At 44.5% G+C, this 27,230-nt stretch overlaps 1 protein-coding gene across 5 annotated transcripts in view; it reads right to left on the reverse strand.

The window, feature by feature from the left end:
• The window catches only part of PRKG1 (protein kinase cGMP-dependent 1), a 1,074,795-nt gene that overhangs the window by 669,926 nt on the left and 377,639 nt on the right, over nucleotides 1-27,230 (reverse strand). The gene's annotated exons all lie outside the window — the stretch shown is intronic.

Below are 27,230 nucleotides of genomic sequence, written 5' to 3' on the forward strand. Positions count from 1 at the left end.
TGTGCTTCTAGTTGGTAAGCCCCACTGAGCCATGTAATTACAGCTCACTTTCCCCTCCAACCCCAACCTCAATGCAAATGCAACCAGGGGTTTTGATTAATACTTCCCTCTTAGGATCTGTTTTAAGTCATGGGATACTATGATATAAACATGACCAGTTTCAGGTTTCAGGACCACATGCCGCCAAACAAAGGGGCTGGATACAGTTTTGTGATGATTCAAGAAACGAACCCCCCCACCCAAACTCAACATAAGTTGCAACCTTTTCCCTCTGCTATCTGTCTTCTCCATCTCTAGTAAAATTAAAACCAGTCAGAGATGTTCAAGAGATGAGACAGGGCTTTCGCCTCAGTTACTGTTATGATTTGAGGCAAGGAAGAGCACAGTAACTCAGGGCAGTCCTGTTCCCTTCTCCATGTTCCTCCCCTGGGAGCACCAGGACACTTCCTCTCCACTTCTCCTTCCACACAATACTAAGTCTGGGCAGGATCTGAGATGGAGAAAAGCCTATGAAGCTGTTTCTTAGATTAGAAGAGAATAAAAGAGACCCTATAGCAACCCCCATTTTGGGGTGGGGAAAGAGAAGGTAAAGACACTGGGAACTGAAAAAGGCAGAAGATATTTTGGGGTGAGGGGAGGGGGAGCAGAAAGAGGGAACTTGTGCACTTGAATTCAGGTGCAAAACCAATGGAAACTGGAAGAGGGAGTTGACTTTTAGGCTAGGAACAGACATTAAAAAAGCTGGAGCCTGAATTGATTCAATATTTTCAGGTTAGGCTAACCTCCAAACAATGTTCCCTCTAAGGAGTAGAGGTCTGTGAGCGTGCTGCTTCGGTCTGTGAGCGCACCACTTCGGTCCCGCGTCCCCCCTTGAGCGCAGTGCAGTCCGCTGGTAATTGTCCCTAAGTAAGTGTCCAGATGGGAGCGGGCAGTGTTCGGCCACCACTCTTCTCCATGCTAACTGCTGCCCAGAGCAGCACAGTGGACTGCTGTGGGGCAGCCGTGGGCCAGACACAATCAATCGATAGAACTGAAAGGGAGGTACTGGGGCCAGCGTGGGACACTTACTGAAGGTAAGCTCCTCACTCCTCATGCAGGGCAGGCAGTGGCTCCGAGGTGAGGTGAAGCGGGGGCAAGGATGGGGGCTGCGGCTGAGGCCTCATGAGGATCAGACAGCAGCTCCTCCCTGAGGTGAGGCAAGGCAGGCATGGCACCTGGGGCTGGAGGCTGGCACGGACTCCACTTGCTCTGGGGAACTGCTCTGTGGGCTCCGCTGGCTCCAGGGAACTCCTCCGCTCCCCCGCATCACCTCAGGGAGCAAGGAGGCACATGGCATCAGGGCTGGGGAGCGTAGCAGTTCCCCACAGCTGGCAGAGCCTGTTGGAGCAGTTCCCTGGAGCTGGCAGAGCCTGCACCAGCCTCCAGCCCCAGCTCTGCCTTGCCTCACCTCAGGGAGGAGCCACTGCCTACCCTGCATGAGGCTCTGCCAGCTCCAGGGAACTGCTCTGCTCCCCATCCCCGATGCCATGTGCCTCCTCGCTCTGTGAGGCAATGCAGGGGAGCAGAGCAGTTCTCCAGAGCTAGCAGAACCTGTGCCAGCCCCCACTGCCATCCCCACCTCGGGGAGGAGCTGCTGCCTGCCCTGCATAAGGAGTGAGGAGCTTACCTTCGGTAAGTGTCCCATACCAGCCCCAGTGCCTGCGCCGAGCTCCGCACCCAGCTCCCTTCTGGGTGGGAGCGCAGCCTTAAAAATTTATATGCAGCAAGATTTTACTTGTGCATGTCCACGGATGCTCACAGCTTAGAGGGAACACTGCCTGCTGAGACTGAACCAATCTGCAAGTGGAAAGATATTTACTTTTCATTTAGGAAATGCAGGAACATGTCTACAATGGCTCAGGCTAAAAGCCGGGGGCATTACAGCAGCCCTCCCTTCACTTCCATAATGCTGAGCTGGGGGTGTGTGGCCAGGCCGCAGGAGGATGCTGTGATTAGGGAGGGGTTTAAAACCTCAACCTGGCCTGCACAGTCCCCACCTGGGGTGTGCCTGGAGGGGAAGGGGGAAGCAGCCCTCACCAGGATTTTCCCGGCTTATTGCTCAAGAGGCAGGAGTGTTGCCAGCCCCCAGGCCCCAGCTAGCACTCTGAGGCAAAGGGGATGTGTGCAGTCATGCATCTGTTCATGATACTGAACTTTTCAATCTCCCTCTCTCTGCTTCCAGAACAGTATTAAGGTGTATTGGGACCCTGGGTAAACAGAAAATTAGAGGCCCTCTCCAAATGCATGCCCTTTCACAGGCCCTCCCCCACTCTCAACCACTCTAAGGCAGCCCCCTCCATCCCACCCCCTGCTACAAGCTGCCCATGGCTCTGTCTAGCTTCCTGTCCCAGCTCCTATTAGACTTACCTACAGGGAGCTGCTGCCTGCTATGTCCCAGGTGGCTATGCAGATGCACAGGGCCGGGCCAGGTCAGGCCAGGCCAGGAATGCCATGCTATGCCTCTGCAGGCAGGCAGTGGTGCTGGGAAGGGTGGCTATAGGGGGGCTAAGATTAATTTTGGGGTGGCCATAGTCCCCAAGGCCCCCCCAGCACCACTTCCCACCCACCTGTAAAGGTGAGGTGCTCCTGGCCCAGCCTGGCGATGCCTGGCCACAGAAGCTGCCCCCCCCCACCAGGCACAGTGTGGTGCTCCCAGCTCAGCCCAGCCCCATCCCTGCACCATCTCCAGCCCCATTGGTGGAGGAGTCCCACTTCAGGCTCACAGGGAAGCAAAAGCAAAAGCCACAGTTTTAAACTTGGTGCCATTTTTGTCTTGTTCAGAGCCAAAACAGCACCAAGTTTAAAACTGCAGCTTCTGCTTCCCTGTTGATGAGGGTCCTGGGTGCCTGGTAGTGGCTCCTCAGCACGGGACCAATAGACCCATCCGTTAATCCATTTATGCCTGCTACTTCATACTGTCTGCACCAAACTGACAGGCACTGCTTTTATTGCAAACCAAGTCATTCCTCACACCTCTCCCTGTCCTCTTTTGAACACTTTGAAGCAGACAAGCCAGCAGGGAGCTAATAACCAGGGATCTTGGTTTTTCCTGATAAAAATACTCACAACTTTTCTGATAAAAACCCCAAAATCCGTAATTAAAATTAAAAGCCCCCCACAGCCCTCCCCCCAGCCCTGCTCGTGCCCCTCACTCCTCCCCACAATGGCCCCCTGGCCCTACTGGTGCCCCTCACTCCTCCCAGAACATCCCCCCAGCCCTACTGGTGCCCCTCACCCCTCCCAGAACATCCCCCCAGCCCTACTGGTGCCCCTCACCCCAGAGCCCCACCAGCCCTTGTCATGCCCCTCACTCACCCCTGCCCCCCCAGCTCTGCTGGAGGGAGCCCCCATAGCGTGGGCTATGGGGCCAGGGACCCAGGTCCTCAGCCCCCTGCCCCTGACAAGAGTATGAAGTTGGCTCCCCCCCTACTGTCTGCTTGCTGCAGGCTCAGTTGGAGCCAGCTCCCAGCTGCAGCACACACTCTCAGGGGGCACTCATGCCCCCCAGATCTGTGCTGGAGAGAGAGGTGTGCTATGGGCTTGTGCTTCCTGCCCTGCTGCCCTCCCCCGGGGCCTCCGCAGCTCAGCATGTGAGACCCAGTGCTGCAGGGCACAGTGGGGCTGCACAGGAAAGCTGCTTGCCTCTGCAAGTTCCACACAGCCATGGAAACACTTCTCCTGCACAGGGGGATAGCAGTGAGGGGCACAACCCTGTGCCTCCACCCACACTCCCTGTGCATGTAGGAGAATTGTCTCCAGGGTAGTGCAGAGCTCACAGAGGGAAGCAGCTTTCCCACATGGCCCCACTATGTCCAGCTGCACTGCATCATATACTCTGTTCAGCAGAGGTCCCAGGGGAGGGCAGCAGGGTGAGAAGCATTAGCCCATAGCTAATTAGTCCATAGCGTGCACCCACCCTACCCCCACCCCATGCACAGTTCTGGGTGGTGCAGATCCCCCATCTCCCTACCTACCAGGAGTGTGCCCCACAGCAGGGAGCCAACCCCACCCCCCAGCCCCTGAACAAGCCATCCACAGCCTTGTTCTGCTCCCCACCAGGGCTCTGAGGCTGCATATTATGGCCGCAGGCTGCACACACAGCCCAGCAGGGCAGCAGCCCCAGCCCTGCCCAACTCTCTCCCTATGGGGGTGGCAATCCTGCCCCCCCACACACTTACCTGGAGAAGCTGCTGTCCGGGCTACCTGGGGCCACATGCATATACATGCGCATAGCACCCCTGGCCTGACTGCCCTCTCCTCCTGCTCCCTCCTAGTCCCCTGCAGACTGAACTCTGGCACTGTGCAAAGGGCAAACTGCAAAACGACAAAATCCATGGATTTCTCTGCTAAAATGATAAATCTGCATTTTACTCTAGTAAAGTAGGAAATCCATGGTTTACTCCATTTTTCCATGGGACACAGGAAACCTCGATCCCTGCTGATAACACAAAGAATCATCTAGAAAACCAAGCCTCTCTCATTGGTTCAAGGTCTTCTTAAACAGCTTTTTCCAAGGAAGTAACAGAAGAACATTACCAGCTGACCTGCTAATTAGTTCCAAAAAGCCCTAAGCAGACACTGTTCTGTCTGCCTTTGTCCCAGTGAAATTTGAGAGACACATACAGACACCTCTCAGCATTAGCTAGTATGAGGATGGCATGACTGTGGCCAGATTCCAGCTGTGATCCATGCTATGGGAGAGTAGGGGGTTACCTCCGCCCCCGGCTTGAGCAGCAAGTGTGGGGGGGTGGAGAAGGGGGGAAGCCAGGCAGATGTTTCTGTGTCTGTAATCTCCACCATCTTTTCAGCTGGAGCTCCATATAGGGAGGAGGGGGTGGAGTAACCCCTGCTCTCTGGATCAGACAGCCCAGCCCAGGGATGAAAATCCTGCTGGGATGCTGGAGGACTCTTAATTAACTTAAACCAATAAGGGGTCTGGGACACAAGTTCCATAAAACAGTTTGACCCAAATCAATTACATCTGATACTACTTTCAACAAAATTCATCTTCAACCAGTTTCAGCCATTTTGAAACTGGTGTATGAGCACTGAACTTATGTTCTGTTATAAGTTTTATACCAGTTTCTGATCACTTAAACTGGTTTATGTGTAACTTCTGTCTTTAGCCTTAAAAACTAGCATTATGCATTTGGGCTGTGACAAGTAAGATCATCAGTAAGTATGAACTATGTGCCTTCCTGTATTGCAAGCACATACCTTTATAGATGTGGTTTTTCACAAGCTACCAGACCCAAAATTTGTGTAATTTCCTTAGATATCACAATGAATGGGAGTTTATATACTCTATATTTATATTGGATGCTATTGATATGTTGCCCCTTGCTGGTGTATTTGTTTTAGATTATAGTTCTTTTGATGTTTGCTGGACACACTGATGGGTCAATTTTAATTTTATATATTCATGCTCTGGTAAAATATTAGCCTGAGTTCCTGTGTCCAGTTTAAATGAAACCATTGTTCCTTGAACTTCTGTTGGCAAAACCGAGTCACTCTCTTTGATTTGGCTTGATTCTACCAAATATTATATATTGGTAGAATCAAGAATTGGTAGAATCAATTCTATTGCTAGAATAGAATTGTAGATTCTGTAGGTTTGAAGAACCGTAGAATTGTAGAACTGCTAGATTCTATTGGTAGAATCAAATGTTATGTGTTTGTGTGTGTATGCACATGCATGCATGCACACACACACACACACACACACACACACACAGTTCTTTTCTTATGCTTTCAGCTATATGCACTTAAAGTTTTTGTGTCTGGAATCTGCAGCTCCAGCCCAAATGATTCCTCTAGTTACAGTTAAAACAGCGGTTTTCTAACGCAGCATAATGTTTGGGGCCATGCTGCCTTCCATACTTGGTACATGGCTACTTATTTGCTCTCTCCCCCTTAGCATTCCTTTTGTCAATGGAAAATTATACCTGTGAGGTAACTTATTCTAGCCATATTCTTTCATGCTTACTGCATGGACAGCCTTTTCTAGGGGCAATTCTCCCTCATGCAATAGTTAAGGATTTCCAGAATTCATGCCAAAAGTGTGCACTGCAGCAGTTTCTTTAATCTTGGAGTTTCCCTGTGTGCTTCCCCACAACCACTGATTGACAGAAAGGCCCCATCATTTGCCACTCACTACTCATGCTTGTCACCCGCACCTGAACCCACAGCTGTGGTTTCTGCTTCCCAGCTATGAGGCGCAGGCAGTGAGTGATGGGGGCCCCCTCTACCAATCAGTGGTGGGAGGTGCATATAGGGGAAATTCCAAGATCAAAGCCGTTACACACTTCTAGCACTTATTCTGGAGATCCCTAGAAACAGTCTTTATGGTAATGCAGCATTTGCAATGTCACAGATAATTTTGTCTCTAATCAGAGACTTCTGTTAAGTTCCAAAACACATAGGGTGCCTATACACATGCAGTGGCAGCTCTGATGTGCTGTAATTGTATTGCATTGGAGCAGACTCAATTAATTAAGCCTGGGCTACACCACTCTGATGGCAGGGAAATTGGCTCTGAGGTCGGACCCAGAGAGTAGCGGTTGATGACAGTGAGTCATTATGGCACTCCATAACCGGTGGTGTCACCCAAGGTTCTGTCCTTGGACCAGTTCTCTTCAACATCTTTATCAATGATGTGGACATTGGTGTCGGAAGTGCACTGGCCAAGTTCACCAATGACACTAAACTTTGGGGCACAGCATCCACATCTGAGGACAGGCTAGTGATCCAGGCTGACTTAGATAAGCTTAGTAAGTGGGTGGACACAAACCTGATGACCTTCAATACTGATAAATGCAAGGTACTCCACCTCAGAAAAAAAAACCTGTGGTATACTTATAGGCTTGGCAGCACTACACTTGCTAGCACCACTGCTGAAAGACACTTGGGGGTCATGACTGACCACAAGATGAACATGAACCACCAATGCGATGTCGCAGCTAATAAAGCAAATAAAAGTCTATCTTACATCTACAGATGCTTCTCAAGTAAATCTCAATATGTAATCCTCCCGCTGTACTTGGCCTTAGTGAGGCCACAGCTGGAGTACTGCATCCAGTTCCTGGCTCCACAACTCAAGAAGGATGTTGAGAAGCTTGAGAGAGTCCAGCCATGCACATGATCAGAGGGCAAGAGAATAGGCCCTATGAAGAAAGGTTGAGAGCCAGGAGACTCTTCAGTCTGAAAAAGTGCAGGCTCAGGGGTGTTCATCAGGATCTGGGAGAACGTCTGTTCACCAGAGCGCCCCAAGGAAAAACAAGGACCAATGGTCATAAACTCCTACAAGACCATTTTAGGTTGAACATAAGAAAACATTACTGTCCAAGCCCCCAAGACCTAGAACATACTCCCTCCAGAGGTTGTGCAGGCACCTACTCTGGACTTGTTCAAGAAATGCTTGGATGCTTATCTTGCTGGAGTCCTTTGACCCTAGCTGACTTCCTGCCCCTGGGGCAGGGGGCTAGATTTGATGATCTTCGAGGTCCATTCCAGCCCTAATGTCTATGAATCTATAAATTACTGCACTCCAGCGGACTCCAGCATTAAGTGTATCAGTGTGTCTGCACTGAAAAATGGTGGCAGGGGGCCTTTAACACTTTAGTTAAAACATTTCTGTTGCTGTTTTTCAGCGTGGGGTGCTGATACACGTGACACTTCAGGCACTTTAATTCAAGTGCTCCCCCACCCCAACACACTGCCAGAGCACATGTATAAATGCCCATAGTTTCAGCCTCTTTAGTTCAGTAACATACTAATTTATATTTTCTCCTATTGTTTGTATGCATAAGGTCTGAAGGTCTCATTCTTTTTTTAACATGCTGTATTGGACAGTATTAAACGTAACTGCATATTTTGGCCTTTTTCAAAGGTAAAGGTGTTCTAAATAACCAGGGCTTCTTCCTCTGCAATATGCAAGAAGATAGAGTATTTGGCTTGGTCAGTTTTTAGTTCTACCCCTGTAGTTGCTAGGTGTGGCAAAGTAGAGTTGGGGTGCTCGCCACATGGCAGAGGCTGCAGTAGTCTGGGACTATCAGCAGAGAAGGCAGCCAAGCGAAGTCCCTGAATGTCATACTAAGGGGGAAGGTGTGTGGCAGAGCACCTTTGGGGGTGCTCACCACTTGAGGGCTTTCACAGGCTCTGAGGGGAGCCTGCTGTGGAGGAGCAGCAGGGGAAACCTCCCCCAGAACTATTTTAAGGGGGGAGGTGTGTGGCAGGGCACTGTTAGTGCCTGCCACTTTAAGAGTGGTGCCAAGCTGCCAGCAGGTGCTTGATTGTGGTGGCCATTTTAGATCTCTGGCCACCTATATAAATAGATTAGTTCACTGCTGGCAGAGTAGGCAGAAACATTGCCTGGCTGCATGCAACAGCCTGGAGGTAAGGGCAGGAGATGTAAGGGATAGCTAGGAGGCTCCTGCTCCTGGGTATGACCTAAAACTGCACCCTGCTGGGAGTGAGTGGCCTGGTGGGGCTCTCAGTGGTGCAGAAGCCCCCAGGAAATGCCAGGCCAGTTGCCACCCCAGTGAAAGGCAGGTTGGGGCATCTTAACCCTAGCCCTCACCTTCAGGTGAGTCATTTATTATTGGAGGTAGTGGGGCCAGGCATGGCTGTGGCCACCTGAGCCCTCTGGGGTGCAAGACCCCGAGGAGTGAGAGTGGGGGCCAGGCATGGCTGTGGCCACCTGAGCCTACTGGGGAGGGAAGCTCTGTGGCCTTAGCGAGGGAGGCAAAGATGAGGAGCCCCAGTGAGGGGTTGCCCCAGTGAAGGGAGGCCAAGGGATGTCTTCAGATGCCTAAGGCCACAGTTTGGGCCAGAGGCTGAGTAAGGGGGATCAGTCCAAGAGACAGGGGTGAGTCCTCACCCCGGTAAGCCCTCCACTGCTGGGAGGCCAAGTGTGGGTTGAAAGTAAGAGCTATAGTAGAGCACAATGCCCTACTGCTCCAGGGGGGAGTGAGTCTCTGTGAGACCCTGGAGAACCAGTCGTGGTGTGGGTAAAGAATGAGTGAGGGGGCATGCACAGCTGTGGAGCTCTGGAATGCAAGACTATGAGGAGTGGTAGTTGGGGCCAGGTATGGCTATGGCCAACTGTGCCCACACAGGGAAGGGAAGTTCTGTGGCCCCAGTGAGGGGGCAGTGGTGTGGAGCCCCAGTGAGGGGGGAAAAACCAGAGGGCTGGGAGCCCAGTATTATCTGAATATATAGAGTTGCCCCGGAAGGGGCCAGGGCAAGCTTAGACCCGGTCAGGTAATTGGCTGGCCACTACCCTGGTGAGGATCACAGGCGAGGCCCAAAAGATGGTACGTCTGCTATCCAAGGTGTGCACTAGCTAACGCCTATGGCTTAGTTGGCCTGCTCCAAGAGGAAGCAAGGCAGTATAAGTTGTCTATGTGTGAAAGAGACCCTGTGAGAGAGGGTGGAGTGTGTGAGGCCCTAGTGAGAGGAGGGCAGTATGACTGTGTGTGTCTGTGGGCTGACAACAAAGCTTAAACTTGGTCCGGCTGTAAGCTGGTAGCATTGTCATCTGGATGCCATCTGCGAGGCTTGGGTTGCAGTGTAGGGGAAGGAATGGAGCTGCAGATAGCGCCCCCTGGCATCAGGGCAAGAATGGGCAGCCTCCTGCCTTAATTAACAACATAATTGATTAATTAACAACAAGGTGTGGACAGGAGAGACAGGTGGGTGGTGTGCCCAAAGGCAGGTGGGGAAACTAGCAAGGACCCCTACTTTGCCACACTAGTACCACTGAAATCTTTGTCTAAATGCTCTCCAGTTCTCTACTATATTGACATTGGAAGGGCAGGAGGAAGATTGCAAAACTTCCATGACTAGCTGCGCTTTTACTTAGACTATAACTCTGCATAAAGATCAGTTACAGAGGCCTTTGTCCTGCCATGTGGCTGTGTTGCTTCACTTCCTCTGTTTCCAGCTTCTGTTCCAATTTGGATCTTGAATTCTTTCAAATCCTTTCTATTTGCCACTACTGACACCATATTGTGATCATCGAGTTAAAAAAATTCAGGTATACAATGAACAAGAACTAAAAAATGAACCTATTTGGAGCACTGCAGTGCAGATATTACCTCTCCCTATAGATATTTAGTCTTTTTCTAACTAACAGCAACTACCTGAGGGAACTATTTCCCAACACTTCTAAATTAAGGGCAGTCTCTTAATTTTATAAGTGTTATTACTACATCCTCCTCTTAAATTCTATGACAGTATATTCATCTAATTCCAGCTGAACCAACCTACAAAGAATATTCCTCTTCACATTTTGCAGAAGCCTCATTCTTGAGATTCAACTTCCATCTCAGTCTAACTCTGAAACATGTTCCTATAACTGTATGAATCTCCTTGTTAAACTTGGAAAAATCAGACCTCCATATTTGTGTATCAGGTCCCCCATAGGTATACATGGGTATAAGGAAAGATAGATTGGTTTGAATGTGGCCTTTGACCTATAAGGAGGGATCTACTTAAAACACACAGAAGCAACATAAAAATTATGGACTGCTTGTGGCACTTGGCACCATTTTCACAGTCTGTTCATGGTGAGTCCCACCTCCCCCCTTTACTGATTGGCCAAGGGGCCCTGGAAGCCCCTCCCCTTGCCACTGATTGGCAGAGATGACTGCCTTTCATATGGCTCCATCTCTTGTTGCTGATTGGTGGAGACAGCTGCTCTTCATGGAACCCCACCCCTCACCACTGACTGCCTGAGAGAGGTGGGGCTGCACAAAAGGTAGCCTTCTTGTCCAATCAGCAACAGAGAGGGGAAAGGGCAGTCACAATTTTGGCTGCTCTCCTTCATGATGATGGCTCCCCCCTTTTCCATGGTGGGCTGCAAGGCTGGGCTTCAGCAGCCCCTGGCTCCCATTGGGGAGCCAGCATTTTATTTTTAGTAAGTTTGTGTTTGTTTGTTCTGTTTTGTTTTGTTTTTTTTTCTTCTGTGATTCCATTCAAAGTTGTGGGGAATGCAAGTATTCACAGCAATTGTGGAAACCACCTTTTTTCACAATCACCCCAAAATTGTGAATTGATTAGACCCTATGTATAATCTGTTTAAGTAGCCTTCAACATTGGTCCCCCACCTCCAAATACAACTCAAAAATTAGTTTACATTTGGATGGAAGACTTTTATTTTGAGAATTTAGGACTACTGCTCCTTCTGTTTAAGCTTTTCTTTTGGCCAGTAAATCCATAAATGCCAAAACAGTACAGAATTCCACTACTTTTCAGGAAGTCCCTGTTGCTTTACAAAGCACTAAATACTTTCAAACTTGAGAAATAATTAGACTTATTCAAATATTTTTAAAATCTGTTGCAGGAATATAACAGCAGCCTATGAGATGGTAGAAATCAAGAGAGAGCTCTTTAATATTATAGCAAATAAAGATATATACCAGCTCTGATACTATAGTAAATAAAGATTTTCAAGGGCTTCTCTCTCTCAATATTGTATACTAATAAATGTGCAGCTTAATTAGAATTTAATTCCCACACTGTATAATTCAAGAATTGGAGTGTCATCTACTAGAAATCCATAGAGTACCAAATGAATCTCCCACAGATGTAAATGGAGTAGAAGAATGACTCAGAGTAGCACAGGTGTAAACCAGACGGGATTAATTTTATTCATTTGCTTCATTTTTTCTGGTTGGGTCATGAACAGCACACTTTTCAGGGAAAGGCGGGGATTATACTGTAGATGAAGCCAATCAGAATCTAAAAGAATTAACAAGTGATCCAAATTAATTAATGAAGCCAAAAAATAGCTTGAAATTTGAAAATTTGTACTGTAATTTCCACAGATATCTAAATAATGTGAATAAAACAAATAACATTTTTGTTAATACAAAAAGAGCGCTAAAGTATTTTTGCAGAAACACTACCAACTTGAAAACAGGTTGAATTTAAAGCTTCTCTGATTGTACTCTGGTCTAATTTCTTTCCAAACACTGCCTTGTCTATCAGTCTTAGGAGCCTGTATCCACAAAAGATAAAGAGTCCCCTCATAGCAATTCTGCTTTTTTCTTAGAAGTGTAAAAAAGTCTGTTTTATATGAGTTTTTCCTTTTTTTCTTTTTTTTTCTTTTCTTTTTTTTTTGTAGGAAAGGAATGTTATTAACTGTGTTTGTCTTGGGGGAAGGGGGAGCCTTAAATAGTATTTGAAATTGTTATTCTTACTTGTATTATGATGAAAAACTTCATCAAATAGAATTCTACAACATTCCCCGAAAGATTTACCTGGACTCCCCTGGAATTTCAGGTGCCCCCAAGTGAGAACACATTATCACTTTCTCTCATATACCCATCCTGGTTCTGCACTGTCTCAGAGGAGCATGGCTGTTTTTTAATCGCCAACATAGGCCATGTACATACATTCACTTTCTCCTGGAAAAATCACTGCTCCCCCAGGAGCAATCATGAGTATACAAATGTTTAGGGGTAGGGGTTTTCTGCCAAAACAAAAATGGCCACTCAAGGAGAAAACCTGGGAACAACCAGGGTTAATAACTCCCAGGAGAGTTTCAGCTGGGAAAGCAAATGTCTACTATATGAGTTCTCTTCTGAGGGAAATCTGTGCACGGACCTCCAGCATCTCCCAGCTCTCATGCTCTGGGAAACACCATGTGGTTCCCTGGCTACACAGCATTGGCACTGCAAGGTTTCTGCTTTTCAGAAGCTAAGTATCAGCAAATGGCTGTTCAGGCACTTTCAGGTAATTTTTTCTACTAGGAGAACAAACCTGGGAGAATGCTCTCAGATTATTTGAACATGTATACACAGCCTCAGTGGAATGGTCATGTTATTTATTTCATTGCCATGTTTTTCTTGATGCCCTGATAAAATTCCAGATTAGGCAATGCTAACAGAAGATATGCACTTTCATTTAAGGAGGCAAATGTTTCTTTTAGTATAACACTGAATGATCAAGTGATCTTTTGACTCCTTAGGAAGAAGAGATCGTGACTTGAGTTAGGCACATTACTAGGAAGAAGAGATCGTGACTTGAGTTAGGCACATTACTAGGGACCACTGGAATTCATGCTGGAATTTCACAGCAAGACAGCTCCTTTAATCTTGCAGTTCCACCCCCCAGCCCTCTGATTGGCAGAGGGTCCCATCAGCTCCACTGTTCACCACTTGCTGCTGATGGCCAGAAGGCAAAAACTGCAATTTTAAATGAGCTGTAGTTTTTGCCTCCTGTTTGGCCAGCAGCAAGCAGCAGGGCCACTGGGATCCCTCCTCCAATAAGCAGTGGGAGGCAGAAACCATGGCACATTTAAAACTGTGTTTTTTACCTCCCTACCAATCAGGGGCGAGCAATGGGGCCCCCTCAACCAATCATTTGGGGGGGGGCACATAGGGAGAACTGCAATATTAAAGAAGCCATCACACCAAACACTTCCAGTGGTCCCTACACATCTTCAGTGATTTGTGTGGTGACCCCAAACTTGTGAAGGAGTGACAAATCTGGTTGTAAGTCTGATACTGAGTCTCAACTATGCTATGTGCATACACATAATGTAAATTGTTAAACAATACTAAGAGATTAAAGAAACCTAATTTACTAACTAAACCAAACTATGCTCTATCCTGGACTCTATCCTACTCTGTTCTGTTGAGAACTGGCTTTGGTGGTATTTTGTCCACAGCTTTGTAGTCAAAATAGAGCAATGAAATATATATCCACAAGCATGCATCTCTACCAAATACAAAGATCCTCCAAAAGATATTACCAAACAAATCTCACTTCTCATTGAAGAATATATCCTGTAACAGCTCTGCTTACCCACTTAGCCTGCAGCACAGATGTTGGAAGGAGTCCATCCAATATATTCTCAGTCACATTTTTTGATTTTGGAGATATTTTACTAGACAAGATTTGTGTGAACACAAAAATGGATTATACCACCCCAGCCTCTCACATATCCTAGTCATCTACTTATGAAAAGTAGTTTCATTTATGCACTAAGATGATGTGGTTATGCAAAGCCTCCCAAGTCTTTGCTTTATCAGGTCAAATAATGTACACCCTCACAAAAATTGCATTGTTTATCTAGTTCACTAACCCAGAAACTGCCCCCAGATTAGTGTTTTCAAAATAAAAATAAAAAGGATGAATATTATTGTGATATAGCACAAAAAGAATGGTCTGGAAACGAGACATTTGAATTGTTCTTCATAGAAACAACTCTGCAAGAGTCAATCTGAACCTGCATAAATGTCCTGCACAAATCGTAATGTTTTATTTCTGTCACATGGTAAAATGGGTTTCCATTCCTCAGGAGGGTCTTTGTTTCTTTTCCCAATTCTGTTATTTAAAATGCTCTCCACTTACATTAGAAGTACTTCAGCGTTTTTACGCAGTTTCCTCTCTACCTTACCATAATGTATTCTTTTTTTCTGTCTGGTACTCTGAAGGTTTCTCCCACAAACTGAGTTAAGAGTAGGAACAACAGGAGAAAAATACCCTTGCAATTAAACTAATGATCCAATTTCTAAAAATGATTATAACAAGCAGTTCCCACCCCCACACACCTTCCAAAAAAAACCTAAAAAAAAACCCTTTATGGGCTCTCTTTTAAGGAACTCTCTATAGCAATAGTTAGATCAAATGCTGAGGCCTGTCATGCTGGTATAAATTTGGTAGAATTCTGATATCAGTTTACAAAAACCTTAAGCAATACACCAGTTACAAAAAAGAAAAAAGGCTGAAGTTTAAGAACAGTTAATTGGTACCTTTAAAAATACTTATGTTGATCTTTTCAATATTTTTTTCCCTTAATACTTATCAGGCATATTGCAAGAGAGGATATCTATTTTATACGCTGTAATTCATTTCAGTTTTCAATTCAAAATATTATCTATTTTATACGTAGACTCATAAAATTGGATACCACTGTAAAAAGCACCAATTGTAAATATGTTTAGATGTTTATTACAAATCTGAATGTTTCTCCAAAAGTTACTTGCAAGATCCTGTTCTCTGAGGCTAGGGACCAACATTACACATAAACTGGTATAAGTGATCAGAAACTGGTTTAAACCTGTAACAGAACAGAAGTTCAGCACAAATAAATTGGTTTCAAATGGCCAAACCCAGTTTAAGATGAACATGAATGGATATAGTATCAGACTTAACTGATTTAGGTTAAACCTGTCTGTCAGATTTCTGTCCCAGATTCCCTCCCAACTCAAGTTACCTTGCAGTCCACCAGTACCCCAGGATGCTTTGCACCCTGCCTCCTGTAATCTGTCCCTTGCAGGGCAGCCCACTGAAACATGGCTCACCCGCTGCTGCTCCAACCCAGTGCCTAGCTGGCCCTGCCCCCAGGCTGTTGGAGTCATCATCACTGTTCCTCTGCCCAGCCATGGCCCCAGCTCTAGATAGCATGCAGCCCAAAGTGGGGGGTGGGAGAGCGAGGACACCGGGGAGCTAACACAAATGCTTCTCTCAGGGTTCTTGTTGGCCCCCTTCCCCATTTGCTCCAGATTCCATAGTGGCTGATTCAGGACTTGGCAGACCCTGAGGGAAGTGCCCATCTTTGCTCCCCTTATGCCCTCTGCCAGCTCCAGATTGCCTGCTGGCATAGCTGGGGCTCTGCAGACTCTGAGGGGACCATCTCTTTTGGCTTCTCCCAAATTTCCCCACCTTTCTTCCCCTCTCCCCCTGGCCAACTCCAAGCTGTTGTCCCAGCTGGGGCTATGCAGAAGAAATCTGAAGAAAGTGTCAGTGGTGGCTCCCCATGCCCTCCTCTGCCTGTTTTAGCCAGGAGCCAAGACTGGCCAGAGGTGGGGTGGTCTGACAGAGCTGAGTCCTCAGTTCCCTCCCTTCTCTCCATCTTTGGCTTCCCCCATGCTACCACTGGCCTTACTGCCAGACATGCCAGGACCCACTCTGGAAGCCTAGGGCTTGGTGTAGGGAGAGTCCTCAGCGACAGCAGGGGGTTGAGGGTATATGCCCTTAAGCCAATCAAGGATGGCCCTGGCTTGACTGCCGTCAGCAATGTCTGACATACTGGAAGGTGTGCAGAAACACCCTCCAGGCTTCTGGCCCTATCCAGTGCAGGCATCTGTTCCCCCACCTGCCCCAAAGGAGGAGAAACCTGTGTTCCATTGTCTCCTGATCCAATCTAGGCAGTTTAGGGAAACCCCCATAGATTCAATTGATTCCCTGTTGGGCTTTTTGACTGTCTGCACTTAACCTAAGATGTTGTCCAGTGCTTCCTCAATGCAATGGGCTCAAAGGGAATCAATCTCTTCTATCACTTTCCCTGCCTTTGGGCAAACACTGAAATGTGATGTTTTTCTTGAGTTGGTGTCAGCAAAACTGGATGCTGTATTCCAATAGTGGTTGCAGTAGTATCAAACACAGAGGAAATAACCACACTCAAGATTCTCTGGTTTATACATACATGAATCACATTAGCCCTTTGATCATAGAGGCACACTGTAGCTTACATCCACCTGGATCCCCAAATTCTTCAGTCCCTGTCTCCCAGGAGACATTCTTCCACCCTGTACCTAGGGCCTATATTCTTAGTTTTTCTATATGTATTTCCCACTAGCAGCAGAAACATCAAGTTCTGTTGTCAGCATTTAAAGGATGTTGAGTAACTGCAGAAGGCTCATTGAAAGAGGAATGGTTAAAGAAGTGTAAAACTTGTCTTATAGACAGAGTCTTCAGGAATTCAATCTATTCAGTTTATCAAAGAGAAAGTTAAGGTACAATTTGCTCAGAGTCTACAAATACCTACAACAGAACTTATAATTGAACGCAAATGTGTAAGATCTAATGGCTTGGAGGTGAAGCAAGTTACATTCTGGCTCAAAATAAAAAAATCAAATTTTTAACAACAAAGATACTTAACTGTTGAACAATGGCTGAAGAAATAAGAAATGCTATTTACAGTGGGCTATTTACAGGGGACATTATTTAGGTTCTGACATTTGCTACCTGTAGCAGGGCACTAAGGTGTCTGCTACTTGTAGAGCTGGGATAACTACCCAGGTGACAGTTGCTAGGGCAGCCGGGGGGAGCTGGTGGCCCACACCTGCCAGCGGTCAGCTGACCAGAAGGGGTAGGGCCTGGTTCCCATTTAAACCCCAGGGCTGAGGCCAGATGGGGAGTCTCCTGCCAGCAGCCAAGGGGGAAGGAGCTCTCTCAGAACAAGCAGAGGGGGGAGTCCAGACTGCAGGTACAGCCTGCGATTTGGGGAAGGAAGAAGCACCCCTGGAGTGGCAGGAATAATATTGGAGCCAGATGGCTAAGATTTATGTTATAGCTCAGGGGCTTGTGTTTTGTTTGCTGTTTAACCAGTGGCTTGGGCGAGGCTATAAGGGGATGGAGAAGGCCTTGTAGGGGGTCCACGGCAGCATGGGGACCCGGGCGTCAGAGAGGGCACAGTATTCGGGGTGTGCTGACCCCAAACACCAGAGAAGTTGTTGCATCGGGGGGGTGATGACCCAAGTGTCAAAGAAGGTGCTGCATTGGGGGTGTGCAGACCCAAGCACCAGGGAGGATGCAGCACGGAGGTATGCCAACCCCAAGCCCCAGAGAGGGGGCAGTGAGAGGGGGCAGCAATTGATGAATGCCAGTGAGGTGCAGGAAAAGACAAGGGCTGTGGAGAGCCCGAGTGCCAGTGAGGCGCAGGGTGAGACGGAAGAACGTCTGTTACATCAGCGAGGCTTGGGATGTGGTAAAGGGATGGTTGGAGCCATGCATAGCCCATAAAGCTAGGGTGCACAGAAACACCCATTACAGAAATGTGGCCAGTGTACAGGAGGAAAACTGTGTCCAGGGAGATGACAAGGCAGCCTCCCTATTATATATATTTGACATCAAAGATGTGGTGGGTGAGACTTGAGGGTGCTTTATAGACTAACTGGACATGGAAAGGGACATCAGGGGAGATCACGGTGATCCTTAGGATGCCCTCCTGTTACACTACCCCACAACCTGTTCATGTGGAAGTACTGATACCTTTTCAGTATTCCCTATGTTTACACTAGGGAATATAGCAAACGTGGTTATATTTAAATATTTCAACTAATGCATCTGAAAAATAAAGTTGAAGAGCTGTCCTGGACTTCAGTTTCAAAGCAGGAAAACAAGTAAGTGTGTGCACATGCACTTTCTTCCATTGCAGTTAATTCATTAGGAGACATACACAATCTTTTTTAATGGATGCTTTACAAAAGTCATAAACTAAAATGGGACAGACAATCTAACAGTAGTGTTAACCCATTTCAAATGTATTAGATGCAACCTCATGAACTCTTAGATACTTTCATTCTTCCTGTTATTTAGTAACCAAATAGAGGTCCTACTTTAAATTCAACAGCATCCCCTTTGTAATACAATAAAATATGAACAGTAAATCATACTAATCAATTTAAAAAATTTCAGGGATGCTCTGGAACAGTGGTGCTCAACCTTCTTGCCTAGTGGGCTGGATGGGCAGTGCCTAGTCCAACCACAGATCAGACAGTGGTTTGGACCCAGTGTCCAGGTCTGTTGTGGCAGCCACCACCAGCCATGGAGGGGTGGGCCGCTTGGCCCTGCAGCAGGGGAAGGGGGCTTCACCCAGCTTCATGGCAGGAATGGATGGTAGGATATGACTTGGCTCCATGTGGAGAAGAAGGAGGCATGACCCAGTCCCCCAGGGAAAAGCAAGCATGGCCCAGCACCAACCCAGCCCCATAGGGGGAAGGGGGTATTGCCCAGCCTCAACGGGGGGAGGAGGCATAGACCAACCACAGCCTGGCCCTGTATGAGAAAAAGGGGTGTGTTCCAGCTCCATTGGCAAAAAGGAGGTATGACCCAGCCCCACAAATAAAAGAGGGCATGGTCTCGCCCCACCTAGCCCCCAAGGGGGGAAAGGGGGTATGGTCCAGCTTCATGGGGGAAAGCGGGAATGGCCTGGCCCCATAGGAAATTGGGGGTGTGGCCCAACCTCATAGAGGAGGAAGGAGGTATGACCTAGCTCTGTCCAAACACGGTGGGGTTTGTGGCTTGGGCCACTGCTCCCCCACTGTCAAATTTTCTGACACTTGGGGAGCCCCATGAAGCAAATGCAGTGGTTCCATGGGCCACATTTGGTGCACAAACTGGAGGTTGAGCACCCCTGTTCTAGAATGTATCAAAGTATACAGGCCTAATTGATTCTTATGTAAATCTAAAAGGAGAATTAATAGGAATACACACAAAGCCTTTGGTATCCATTGAGAATAGGTCCTAAGGCAGCTGTTTTTGTGCCCCTTCCCCACCTCCAAAGCCCTGGTAATTCTGGATTACAGTTAAATATTTGTATCAGAGAACTCTACATATTAATAGCTTTATAATCACAAACTGAATTGCAGGGCATTTAAAATTTTTCAATCAGTAAGTGGGTCGGCTAAATCGGGTATTATTTGATTAAAATGGTATTTTTTGTTTCTAAGATAGTCTATCTTGTGCACAGAACTATGCTAAAGCCTATATCCTGTGTCTTAATCATGGCATTTCTATATTACAATTAACAGTTAAAGTAAATTCATGAGAATTACATTTTACCTCCTAAATAAGGTCATATTTGACTTCCTGCCATATAAAATGCTCCTTGAATCTCTCTATAGTAAGATGCTAGGCTTTTTACATATGAAGTCAACCATAAGAGGCATATTTCTGAGTGAACCCTTGAACATTAAAGGTCTTTCCAAAAAAACACTACATTTTGGCAAACTTCCAAGGAAATTCTTGGTTTGCATAGAGTCTAGAATACTACTGAAAAGCAATATTTTCTGTGTAAGTATCAGGATAGATTTGTCAGTTTTTCCACAGAAAAAGGTCCTGAAATACAGAACACTTTACTATCAGTTCTCCTTCTATAAGCCTGAAACATCTCATTATCTAGATTTCGGAATATCTGCATGCCCTAATCCTGGACGTTTGCTTCAGAAAACTATCTGACAGTACATTGAACCATTAGGTATACTTTTGGTGCTTTTCAAGGCCAAAGGCTGACTTTTATACTAGCAACAACTAGAGCCTACACAAAAATACTTCTGTTGACAACATTCAATTGCAATACAAAAGACAGATATTAATCACTAGGGTGCCAGTAATTTCTGATGTTATCTAGAAGCACACTCTTATATTCAGTGAAAAGATTTAGGTTCAGCAGTGAATGAAGTAATCCATGAAAATTATTTTTTTAAAGAAAACCTTCAGAATTTTTACAGGCTGAAAAGTTATATATGAATCAAGTACCTAGGAATTCCTCAACCAGGAAACTTGCCAGACAGGATTATGGAGAAATATGGGAAGGATGAGACAAATATAGGTAAGTTAAAATAAATTTTGACTAAATATCAAAAAGTTTGAGTTATAATAAACTACACCAAACCTCAAACTTCTCAGGTTGACCTGTTATTAGTTATTAATATAATTCTGTGCAGTGGTAATATAAAACACAACTTTTGCATTGAGCATAATATAGTACTTGCTAGGAAAATGGATCACCCCAAAAAGTCCTGCTTTCTCTTGTCCTCTGAAATATATATTTTTTTTAAAAAACAACCACAGGCTAAGAAGAATTTTTATTATGATGGGAACATTTAGTTCTTTATCACATCGAGTTCATCCAATTAAAAATTAAATAACATCCTTAACTGAATTGCATTCAAGTTCCTCAAATAAATCGGACTATAAAATAAATGGCCTTAATATGACTTTCTCAATTAGTAAGATGATTTCTTTTCCTTCCAATAATTAAATGGCCATTTTCTGTTTCCTATGCAGAAGAAAACAGATTGACTTGACTTCAAGAAATTGTCAGCGTGCATGTAATTCATGTAATGGCCAATAATTTAGTGGTACATTACTATCTTTCACTTTTCTCCTTACAGCTTAAAACACTGTATGAAAAAAACCTACTTGAGGTTAATTCAATTTAAAAAGTCTTAAATAATTTGCAAGCAGAAAATGACTTGTCATCTCATTTTTAAAGCTAAAGGAGTATCTATCAGGTTGTCTAAAAGCACAAAGATGTGTGCTTTGGTGCCAGTGTCATGTTTTGTTACTCTACAACAATAACTTTCGTCTAACTTACTGTCAAACATTTAATGTCAGGAATATCAATGAAGTTTTAAGCTATGCTTTTTGTCTGGCTATATTGCTATACTAAACATATTGCACTGCCCCTGTGCGCTCCCATGCTGACACTATCTGCTATGCTGCTTAACTGTTAATTGTTTACAAGACACATTTCTCCTCTTTGGTCAAAACTGAAGATGATTCATGGTTTTGTTCTTTTCTCAATTGTCAATTTTGTCTTATGAAAACGGATGTCACACGTGATCAGTACTATCCATACTCAAATTATTGTGCATCTTCATGTCTTTAAAATCACTGACAAAAAAAACAGTTCTCCCAGGAGGAAGACATGATCCTTATTCCCTTCCACACGCTTGCACAAAGCAATCTAAATTTTAAAAGCACAAAGTTGGCTTCTGCCAGTATTATGGTTGCCTATTCAACTTTAAGCTGAACCCCTATAAGACAGTCTTAGGGCCCGTCTACATGTGCAGGTAAAGGCATGCTAGAATCTAACTCATGATCCACACAATCATGCCTCCTACCCTAACACATCAAACATCTGTTGATTTTAAACATTAGTAAATATCTACAAGAAAACTGATGTTGGTTAGAGTCTACTAACAACAGAGCTAGAATGCTAATCTGTCTCTGCTAATTCGTTATTCAAGTTTCACCCTTTCAAGACCAATGATTTGAATTTTATTCTATTTTTAAATTATTCCAGGAGAAATAATTAAAATGAAATGTGATTCTCACTTTTTATAGTGAATGAACATTTGTCAAATTTAAAAGTACCAAATTCAGAAGTACAGTATATTTAAAGAAATTTTTTATACAATGCTAATTGTAATAGTCTTTGATATTGAGTTGTCCTGAAATCAAGAAATAATAAATAGAATCTCTGAGGTGTGCAACATTAAAACAATAGTAGCACATATTAGATCGGGGTGGGCAAAAGGTAGCCCGGGGCCATTCTATCTGGCCAGGGGCCCCTAAAAAATTTAGAAAACTAGTATTTATCTGCCCCTGGCTGCCTGGCTGTCATGCAGCCCTCAATGGCTTGCCAAAACTCAGTAAGCGGCCCTCCGCCCGAAATAACTGCCCGCCCCGTATTAGATTTAAACCAAGAATTACTTCCTCCAGAGAAAGGATTACTGAAGACAGAAGCAAATCTGAACCTAAATTTCTATAATGCCTGAGAAAAGACTTATAAAAATACAACAAGGAAATAAAGTAGCTGATCTGTTAATAACAGCCTATGGGCAGAGAGAATCCTTGGAGGACTGAGAGTACCTGGAAAAAAAGTATAAAGAGTTTTCATGCGGGCTTTCATGGTATGAATTTTAGTGCAAAAACCTAGATGACAGGAGTCTGTTCACTAAGGAGAAATGTAAAGCAAAATATAAAGGGCGTCGGCCAATGCCCAACAGAGCACAGAGGAGGTAGTCAGGGTAGTTTTAGGCAAAATAAAAGCAAGGTTATTTGGAGATCAACAAGGCAAATAAAGGAATGTGGGTTAATAGATGAAAATCATGATCTTTTCAGAAGTGATACTATGTAAAAATACCTTGGCTAACATTGTAGTGCAGCACAAAATAAACAAGTACTGCAATAAATATGCCACAGGGGCACAGACACTGGGTGAAAGACTAAGCAACAAGAAAGAAATATCTATTTGATGTCATTAGGAATCAGATAGTAATTTCAATCACATGACTAGAAATCCAAAGAACTATAATAACATCAATGCTTGTGTAACTACAATAGAATCTGACCAAACCTTGATATCAGTTCTTTCCTCTGGTAAAAATGCCTATAATGTTATTACTTATACTGTTATAATATTGCTACTTGAAAAAGACTACTTATAAATCCCTGATAGATCCAAGCGGGAATAAGAAGCATTCTTTTTCAAAGGGCAAGAAATTAACTGCAATTAGCATAGGTGAACAGTGTTTGCTAATGAATTATTCCAGGGCAAAGTGAGATCGAGGGAGTCCTCTACCAGTGTCAGCATAGTGCAGATACAATTGGCAACGATTGGCAATGATTTCCCTGGTGACAGTTGCAAATAAATCCTGAACTAAAGTCTTTGGTTTAAATAAATATTTATAGCCAAGTCATTACAGACTGGAGGATCCAGCATTTTTCTCTTGTTATTAGTATTATATTTATGGTAACACAAAAAAATTCCACTCAGAACTGGGGACTTATCAGGCAGGGCAGCATATAAATGGTCAGACCACATCATCATCATCATCATCTCAGAAGGTTTATAATCCAGGAGTTTTGCAAATAGAATACATTTTAATCTACTTAAGATCTAAAATTCATGTTTCTGGTCCATAAAATGTTCTGAAACCTTCCCTTCAGCACCAATGTCAACCTCTCTAATAAAGTTAAATCGGAAGTATTTATCTTTATTGCTGAAATCTTCTGTTACATTTTTTTCTGGAAACCATTCAGAGAGTACGAGACTTATTTAAGGAGCAAGGGAGTGACTAGTATCCACTTCACAGATGGGGAACTCCAGTCCAGGATATATTTTTTACGGTAATAGGCAAGAAATACTAATGAAGTGTACACTGAAGTCACATAGGTGACTTGTAAGGCCATCAACCTCTTCACTTTTTTTTAGCATAATCCATTAACAAACACTTTTAATCTGTGACAGCTGAGCTAAAGATCAGAACAAAATTCATGCTTATGCTACATGGACTTCATTAGTCCCCTTTGATTAGGGACTTTAGTGAAAAATGGCAGGAGACGAATTGTTCTTGTTCATTTAAAAAAAAGTAATGATTTTCTTAAAAGTGACACTGAGGGGTTTGCATTCACATTTACACCTGAAAATGTTTTGCTTATTTTTATTACAGATTACCACTAGAATTATTATAACTGACAGAGATTAAAGATTTTTATTCATTATTTTGTTTCTATTTCTTAACTTTATGCAGTTGACGGCATTCTGTGCCTAGCAAATTTCACTTAAGTTTTGGTAGACCACTGCAAGAAGGTATTTATAGGCAAACAGCACCAGAGTGAAAAAGGAACACTACCCCTTGTGCCAGATCGACTGCTCAAGCAGCATCCCACACTCACTTTTTAAAATACCCCAAAATTCATGTTCTTCCACAATTAGAACAAAAAATGACTACACACATGCACATGCACACTACGGGCCCTATGGATCACCAGGCCAGGCTGACCAGTTCAATGGAGGCAGGGCTCGGCCCAGCATGATATGCAGTCCCCACGAGCAGCACCAACCCCCGGGTGACAGCGCAAGTGGCCCCAGTGCTGACTGAAATGTCGCTGCAGCAAGTCAGGCCGGTCCCACTAGGAATGGCACAAGCGCCGCACCCTGGGGAGGGCTGGCAGCAATGTGGTCCCTTGCCCACTGCTGCTTCGGGGGGTGAGTTGTGGGCCCTGTGCAGGGGGGGCTGGGACCTTGCAGGGAGGGGCTGTGGGCCCTGTGGGGAACTCCCCCCCAACCAGTCCCCCACCACCTCACAGGAACCCCCACCCCATAATTCCCCAAACCCCTAGACCCTACTTACTCAAAACAGCTCCCAAGTCAGCCTTGAACCACTCCTGCTTGCCCCAGCAGGTGAATGAAACATGCTAGGACAACAGGGGGCATCACAGTGATGTTGGATGCCAGACCATCTCTGGAGGTCCAAGCCCTGGCTTGCCTCAGGACATGGTAAGGAACCATGCCCTGCACCACACTTTTCTCTCTGGTGTTTTTTCTACCTGGAAATCCAGGTACCAAATTATGGCAGTGTCTCAAACTAGTTGGAGATGCCGCAAGACGCACATGCATGCTCGTCTGGATGTACCCTCAGAGGTCAAATATAAAAGAATGTTTGTAGATCAACCTCTTTTTTTAAGACTAATTTCAATTTATATGTAGACAATTGCAGGACTACTCAGCTAGTGGTCTTCATTCTAAGAAACTTGAACAAGATGAAATCTGAGAAAAGTAGTCATTTTCCTAAAATGAGAGATGGTGGATATAAACAATTTATTCTGTCAGCTCATCCTCATGCCTACAATTACCATACTTACGTTGGAACTTCCATCATAAAGTGGAGGATAAATTTTATGAATGCCACATGTACTGTTCAGAGATAATGTACTGAATTTTCTGAATATTTCTGGACTATTTTGTTTTCATTAGTTTAGTTTCACCTACATAATTACTAAGTTTCAGTTCCTCCCAAATTACTTAGCACTCCCCATACACACAGAGATTAATTGGGGGGTTTTAACCCTTTGACTGGTGGTTTTGTTATAAGAGAAATTCCATCCTAGCTAGCTGCTGAATTCATTTATAATTGATGTTTCAGTTGAATGATTATTAACCTTGAATCACCTCTTCTGACTAGCAACAGATATCTTAAATCAGGGCCAGCGAATACTCTCTTCTTAGCAGGTGCAGTTTGTCCCTGTTCAACACTAACAGACACAGTGGACTCTTGTGATCAACACATATCACACAAGTAACTGGAGGATACTTAGAAAGTTCTCTTGTGGTATTATGATGTTTTCTAACTATTTTGACTATTTTTGAGTATCTTTTCCTTCAGAGTCAAACTGTGTCCATTAATTATAGTAGCTGGGCCAAATTCACATCTGCTCCCATATAAAGATCAGTCTAGGATTTGAGGGAGAGGCTACATATGTATTCTGAGATTCTTATCCATAATGTCATGAGGTAACACTGATTTTTTTTTCTATATTTATGTTTTATTAATAAAATTTGGTGTTAAAAAATCATTTGTAAAAATATCCTTCACTATACAATAGGGGAGGAGGCACAGCAGGTACTGAAAGTGTACATGATAAGACATTTGTACAGGGTATCAGCACCATGGAATTTGCTAGACAGTGGGGTAGAGACAAATGACCAGCAATCACTATAGAGTTAACTCTGCCAGAATTATGCCACCTGAAGTTTTCTCGTTTTAAGGCAGCTGTGCAGAAAAAAAAAAGGAACAGCAGAATCTGTATCTGTGGGTGTATCTACATGTGCAATTAATGAGAAAAAATAAACTCTGGAGCAATTCAAGCCAAAGTAAACTGTTCCTAGGTACAGCATCTACACATGTGCCTGGGGCAGCAGCAATCTGAGCTAGGGTGGAGCAGGCCTCCATCTGGCTGGGCTCCATCTATGTGTTTGTAGTATGCCCCCAGTCAGCATCTACATGTATGTTTCAGTGCAGGTAATTATTCTTCTGTAAGACAGTACTTTCCCTGAAAGTAGATGTTGCATAGTGCATAGACAGTGACACATTATTGCAGAGCTAATTAGTTGACTCCACAGTAAACCACACATGTATATGCACACTCTTTGTCTGAACTTGCATCCATGTTCATTCTCTACAAAAGAAATGTATTTCATGAGTTATCTTGGCAGCTTCTGGGCTTTAGTAAACAAATACAGATAGATCTTTAAACTCTGATGGAAAAGACATATTCTGACTTTTGCAGAATCTTCCAGAAGATTTGGGCCACTTGGATAACCTGATATCTTTCACAATACTAAGCTACTTCCTTTGAAATTCTCTGGGAGATGACATATTTTGTTCATCTGTCTCAAACAGCTGTCAGATTATAGTGCTCAAATTGATATTTTTAACCACAGGGCTCCTCCCTTGTTCTTCAGAGTCCAGTTTTTCATTTCCTGGCTTTTTAAAATATTTTAGATGTATTTCAAGACCTTATCTAAAATCAGACATTAGAAACTATAAACCTATGAAACACTGTAACTGACCAGCCAATCTTAATTAATTTTTCATGTTAAAATGAAAACCATATTTGGAATATGCAGATCTTGAAGTATATTATATTTAGTGGGGTTATTTCAGAGGACACCTGAGAGTTTCTCCTTCTTTGGAAATTCTTGATTATAGTATAGTTCCTCAACAGCCTTTACCAAACCCTTCCTTTTTCCAATCCATGACAATGGTGACTAATGACTAAGTAAAAGGGCAGTCAGTGTGGTCATGTCATCTTACCAGCTAGCTGATGGAACAGTCCCTTAGGATCAAGGACAACTAAGTTCACTTATGCCTGGATTTGGG

This window comes from Crocodylus siamensis, chromosome 7 (assembly GCF_052110815.1).
Source record: "Crocodylus siamensis isolate JL-2025a chromosome 7, ASM5211081v1, whole genome shotgun sequence".
NCBI classification, from domain to species: domain Eukaryota; kingdom Metazoa; phylum Chordata; order Crocodylia; family Crocodylidae; genus Crocodylus; species Crocodylus siamensis.